This window comes from Carassius carassius, chromosome 20 (genome assembly GCF_963082965.1).
Source record: "Carassius carassius chromosome 20, fCarCar2.1, whole genome shotgun sequence".
Taxonomy (NCBI): Eukaryota; Metazoa; Chordata; class Actinopteri; order Cypriniformes; family Cyprinidae; genus Carassius; species Carassius carassius.
Genome location: NC_081774.1, coordinates 3,810,612 through 3,816,662, shown reverse-complemented (window position 1 = coordinate 3,816,662; position 6,051 = coordinate 3,810,612). Strand labels below are relative to the sequence as shown.

The 6,051-nt window shown below is 35.8% G+C and overlaps 1 protein-coding gene across 1 annotated transcript in view; it reads left to right on the top strand.

Moving 5' to 3' along the window:
- The window catches only part of LOC132096083 (semaphorin-6B-like), a 113,519-nt gene that overhangs the window by 87,066 nt on the left and 20,402 nt on the right, over positions 1–6,051 (top strand). The gene's annotated exons all lie outside the window — the stretch shown is intronic.

Below are 6,051 nucleotides of genomic sequence, written 5' to 3'. Positions count from 1 at the left end.
TTTACTGGTTAAAACTGAACTGATGCAGTAATATTTTTTATTTGACAAAAAAAAAATACTATGTTAAACTAATGTGAATCTAATAAGAATCACCACTGACAATAATGAGAATTTCACAAAAATGAGTAAAACATCCAAGCACCGTAATGAGAATGAGATTTTTTTTCATTAAGGTGATGAGGGAGAAAGTTCTTAAATGTCATTAAAATAATTTCTTAAAATAGACTAATTTTTTTCTGTAAGTAAAATATAATTTCCTTTGGGATTGGTGGTGAAATATGATGTGGGCATGTTTTTGTGACATTCACCCTGTAAATGTGTAAAGATTATGAACATAACTAAATTGAAGGGAAATGGAAAGCGGTTTAACACACGCACGTACGCACGTTCCTCTGTGATTTCACTTCTTATTAGTCTGTTTTGAACCCGAGCAGCACAAATGAATCCAATTTCAAGGCAATTTGGATTTTGTTCTTTTGATATCCTGCCTAAAAGGCCTGTTTTTTTCTCCAGAAGAAAGACAGAGTGAAGAGTCGTGAGAGTTTGATTGTGTCAGGAGAAAGACTGATTCAAATTCTGTTATCGGAGATGTTAAGAAAAGCCATAAACACATTTTAACAATGGACAAAACACTGATCTGCTTTCCTCAGGGTTATAAATGGCCAGCTCACATTGTGCTGTAGATTACAGTAACAGTTGTGACATCTGTCAAAATGTGCGAAGGGAGCGAGTAAGAGAAAGAGAAACGACTATTTTTTTATAGAAATATGCTTCTGAATGGGAAGCCTGTATTATGATGGAAGTACCATGGTATTCTATGAGATACTTTACAGTACTATTACTGTATTAAATTGCAAGGTCTACATTTTTATTTGCATAAAACATTCAAACGTACAAATAAAAGTACAAAGTTGGCAAGTAATATAGTTCTTTAACTTAAGTTGTTTACTTAAGCCAAGCTATCTGTTTTTTTTAAATGTGTTTCTTACCTTAAATATCATAAATGCTTCATTTTTCGCAGTAACATCTGAAGGGAGAGTTCTTGTGTGCTGCGGTCTGGCTGTGTTACTCGCTCTAGAGTTATGGCTGAGCTTTTATGCCAAAGTACAAACAGCATGAGACTCCTCCTGCTTTGCACCATGTCCATTTTTCTCGTTTAGTCCTCATTTCTCAGCCCCCCGTCATGTCCTGTCTCAAACGGCCGCGAGAGGCTTTTGCCGCAGAGCTTTGTGTGATGAGGTGATCTTGGCCCGTTCCCCTCAAGCCCACTGGGCTGGGCAGTTACACAGGCACACTGCCAGGAAGCCTTTAAAGTAGTGGACGATAGGTGACCAGGGCCGAGAGCCAGAGAGAGCAGGGTGAAAGTAGAGCTCGTTTGTCTGGCTTGAGGTTTACAAGACTGTAGATCACTGTATCTGACAGCTCATTGGCTGGATTAGAATTGGAGGCCACAAACTTCTGACAGCTTATTGGCTGGAGAGGTGTTCTCGAAATGGCTCCTATTCGGACCCCGTCTGTCCATCTCAGTTTTTGCAATGGCAACACACATACAAAACTCTTTTGTGATGAAAAGTTTTTTTCTCTTATGCTCACAAGGCTGCATTTTTTATGATCAAATTGCAATAAAATAAAGTAATATTGTGATATATTATTACAGTTTAAATTAAACACTTTCTGTTTTATGTGTCTTAAAATGTGAGTTATTTCTGTGATGCAAATTCATCATTACTACAGTCATCAGTGTCATGTGATGCTGTAGAAATGATTCTAATATGCTGCTTTGCTGCTCAAGAAATATTTCTGATTATTAGCAATGTTGGAAACAGTGTTGCTGCATAATTTTTATTGAATTGAATTGAATTTTATTTTTAAATCATTTTTGATTTTGAATTATACAATACAATACAAAAATAAATAAAATAAACCAAAATAAAATTGCTAAGATTAAAATTATTAAAGGAAAACTGGAAATATTAAAATAAAAGCTAATTCAAAAAGTAGTAAATACTTTAATAGTATGTAAAAATTAGTAAAATAACACTGCACTCTAATAAAGATGAAATAGCATGCAAAACATGTAATATGTAAAATTGTGTATTCTTACAATTTTTTATAATAAAAACAGCAATAATGTTGGTGTAAAAACAGGTTTACTTTCTTTACTTTCTTTGGAAAACACAAAAGGTAATATAGATAAAGATAGAATTTCAGTCAGTGGGATACAGTAATGTTTTTAAAATAATATTCATCAGGATATCTTCATTTGTATTCTGCAGAAGAAAGTAAGTCATGCAGGTTTAAAACAGCATGAGGGAGAGTAAATGAGGACAGAGTTTTCATTTTTGGTTGAACTATCCTTCTAATTATGAGCAATAACTAGCAAACACTACTAATGAAGCCACAGTGTGTCGAAACGTTGTGTTATTGTTTTAATCACCTTCATTCTTAGTGACCTGCTGAGGTAAAATGAGAGAGGAGTCCGATTTTTAGTTTTTCCCTTTATTCTTTTTAAATAGTTGAGGTAATTATAAGGTTGTGCTTCTCAGGGAAGCACAGTAAAGAGACGAAGAGGAAGGTGCCATCCAGTGACATCTCTGTTAATTTGGTGTAATTTTTGGCACAGATGTCCTCCATAAGCGTGGCAGGCGGCGACTCAGGCCCGTCTCCAAATCAGTCCATTAACACCAAGCCCACTGCGTCATTTTTGTCCATCAATCTGTACACATTTTCCAAATTTTCCAAATGAGACCCTTCATTCCCTAAGCCCTTCAATTACCAATAGTCCATATTTAACAGATCAGAGCCCGTATTTTGCGTGTATCTATTAGTGGGGGATATTAGAGCGGAACTGAGCAGAAATGGAATGATTAGAATTGAATGAGCAGACCTCGTCATATCCGAATGCGATGATTGCTCTGGAGCTGTCTTATCTGCTTCAGTTTTATTTAGTGTGGAATGTGGAAAGACTCAATTGCACATCATTGTCATCAGGATAATGTTATTGTCTCAAATTCAAGTTTGCATCAAAATCATTTCCCATAAATGATTCCATTGGGTTGAGTAACATTTTTTTTCAGTGTCTGTCTCTCTCTCTCTCTCTCTTTCTATATATATATATATATATATATATATATATATATATATATATATATATATATATTCTATATATATAAACATCTTTGTTTCCCTTTGATTGTTTTATTTATTTATTTTTTCAGACAACGAAAGTTAATGAGAACATTCTTCAAAATATCTCCTTTTATGTTCCACGGAAGAAATAAAGTCATATTTTTGGTACAACCCGAATTCCGGAAAAGTTGGGACGTTTTTTAAATTTTAATAAAATGAAAACTAAAGGAATTTCAAATCACATGAGCCAATATTTTATTCACAATAGAACATAGATAACGTAGCAAATGTTTAAACTGAGATATTTTACACTTTTATCCACTTAATTAGCTCATTTAAAATGTAATGCCTGCTACAGGTCTCAAAAAAGTTGGCACGGGGGCAACAAATGGCTAAAAAAGCAAGCATTTTTGAAAAGATTCAGCTGGGAGAACATCTAGTGATTAATTAAGTTAATTGATATCATGTCTGTAACATGATTAGCTATAAAAGCTTTGTCTTAGAGAAGCAGAGTCTCTCAGAAGTAAAGATGGGCAGAGGCTCTCCAATCTGTGAAAGACTGCGTAAAAAAATTGTGGAAAACAAATGTTCCTCAACGTCAAATTGCAAAGGCTTTGCAAATCTCATCATCTACAGTGCATATCATCATCAAAAGATTCAGAGAAACTGGAGAAATCTCTGTGCGTAAGGGACCAGGCCGGAGACCTTTATTGGATGCCCGTGGTCTTCGGGCTCTCAGACGACACTGCATCACTCATCGGCATGATTGTGTCAATGACATTACTAAATGGGCCCAGGAATACTTTCAGAAACCACTGTCGGTAAACACAATCCGCCGTGCCATCAGCAGATGCCAACTAAAGCTCTATCATGCAAAAAGGAAGCCATATGTGAACATGGTCCAGAAGCGCCGTCGTGTCCTGTGGACCAAGGCTCATTTAAAATGGACTATTTCAAAGTGGAATTGTGTTTTATGGTCAGACGAGTCCAAATTTGACATTCTTGTTGGAAATCACGGACGCCGTGTCCTCCGGGCTAAAGAGGAGGGAGACCTTCCAGCATGTTATCAGCGTTCAGTTCAAAAGCCAGCATCTCTGATGGTATGGGGGTGCATAAGTGCATACGGTATGGGCAGCTTGCATGTTTTGGAAGGCTCTGTGAATGCTGAAAGGTATATAAAGGTTTTAGAGCAACATATGCTTCCCTCCAAACAACGTCTATTTCAGGGAAGGCCTTGTTTATTTCAGCAGGACAATGCAAAACCACATACTGCAGCCATAACAACAGCATGGCTTCGTCGTAGAAGAGTCCGGGTGCTAACCTGGCCTGGCCTGCAGTCCAGATCTTTCACCTATAGAGAACATTTGGCGCATCATTAAACGAAAAATACGTCAAAGACGACCACGAACTCTTCAGCAGCTGGAAATCTATATAAGGCAAGAATGGGACCAAATTCCAACAGCAAAACTCCAGCAACTCATAGCCTCAATGCCCAGACGTCTTCAAACTGTTTTGAAAAGAAAAGGAGATGCTACACCATGGTAAACATGCCCCGTCCAAACTATTTTGAGACCTGTAGCAGAAATCAAAATAGAAATGAGCTCATTTTGTGCATAAAATTGTAAACTTTCTCAGTTTAAACATTTGCTATGTTATCTATGTTCTATTGTGAATAAAATATTGGCTCATGTGATTTGAAAGTCTTTTAGTTTTCATTTTATTAAAATTTAAAAAACTTTGTAATTGTGATAAGATAAAATATAAATATTATATGAAAAACTTAAAAGAACTTAAATTAGAAATAGACATAAGTTGAAGTAAAATTACTAAAAACAAAATGAAAGTAAAAACAAATTAAAGCTATAGTATATAGAAATATAAAAAACAATACAACTCAGAAAAGCACTTCAAATTATATGAAAATAATGAAAATATGCAAATAAAACCTAATTCACAGTAATGCATGCTATAATAGTATATAAAAAAATTAAAATTAACACTACTCTAATACAGATGAAATGGTATGCAAAAATATTGAGTGAAATGATACATTTTTTATTTATATTTTTTTAATTAACCTTTTATTGCTGCTTTTTAGTCACTGTTAAAAGAAATATATTTATTTATATTGATCTATTTATATAAACTTCCACAAGTCGTAGCTCAGAGATTATTTTAGGCCACAAGAAAGCAAGATTTTGTTTAAATGTAAGCTCCCTGCTGACAGCATATGCTGATTGGCTGGTTTTAGCTGTTTAAGCTGGTCAAGCTGGTGTTCATCTGGTTATGGCTGGTTGGTCAGTTGGTCTCCCAGCCTGACCATCTAAAGAAGTGTTCAAAACCCGTCTAAAACCAGCCTGCTAAACCAGCTTCCTTTTTCTTTGATGATGATGATGATGATGATGATGATGATATTCAGTGGATTCATCAAAGTTGGCAGGGTTTGCTGGATTGAGTCAAGGAAGTTCATTTTGTTTGAGGCTCTTTTAGAGTTTTGTTGGAGGTGCGAGGGCTTGGATTTGCCACAGGACTGTCATTTTAGATAAAGCACCATGAGGTGCAGTATTGGCCAAATGTTGTCCGGCGTTGGCTCAGCGGGTCTGATGTCAGGTGAGGTGTGCAGACAAGCCCTCTCTCTCCATCTTCAGCGGGACACCACACAGAACTTGCCAAATGTGGCACTGTGCTCCAAACACACATGTTCTGAGAGCAGCTGATGGGGCCATGTGTGAATCACACCTATGGTTAATACGGTATTTACACGTTTGTTGTCCCAACAAAAATGATAACGTCCTGGATGTAAATGTTTTTTACAAAATGAAAAGGATTAAGCAAATTAATAGTAGGATGAAAATTAAAATTGAGAGCAAGTAAAAACCTACATTCATTTATACGTTTAATCTAAACAATATTTCCAAGAAA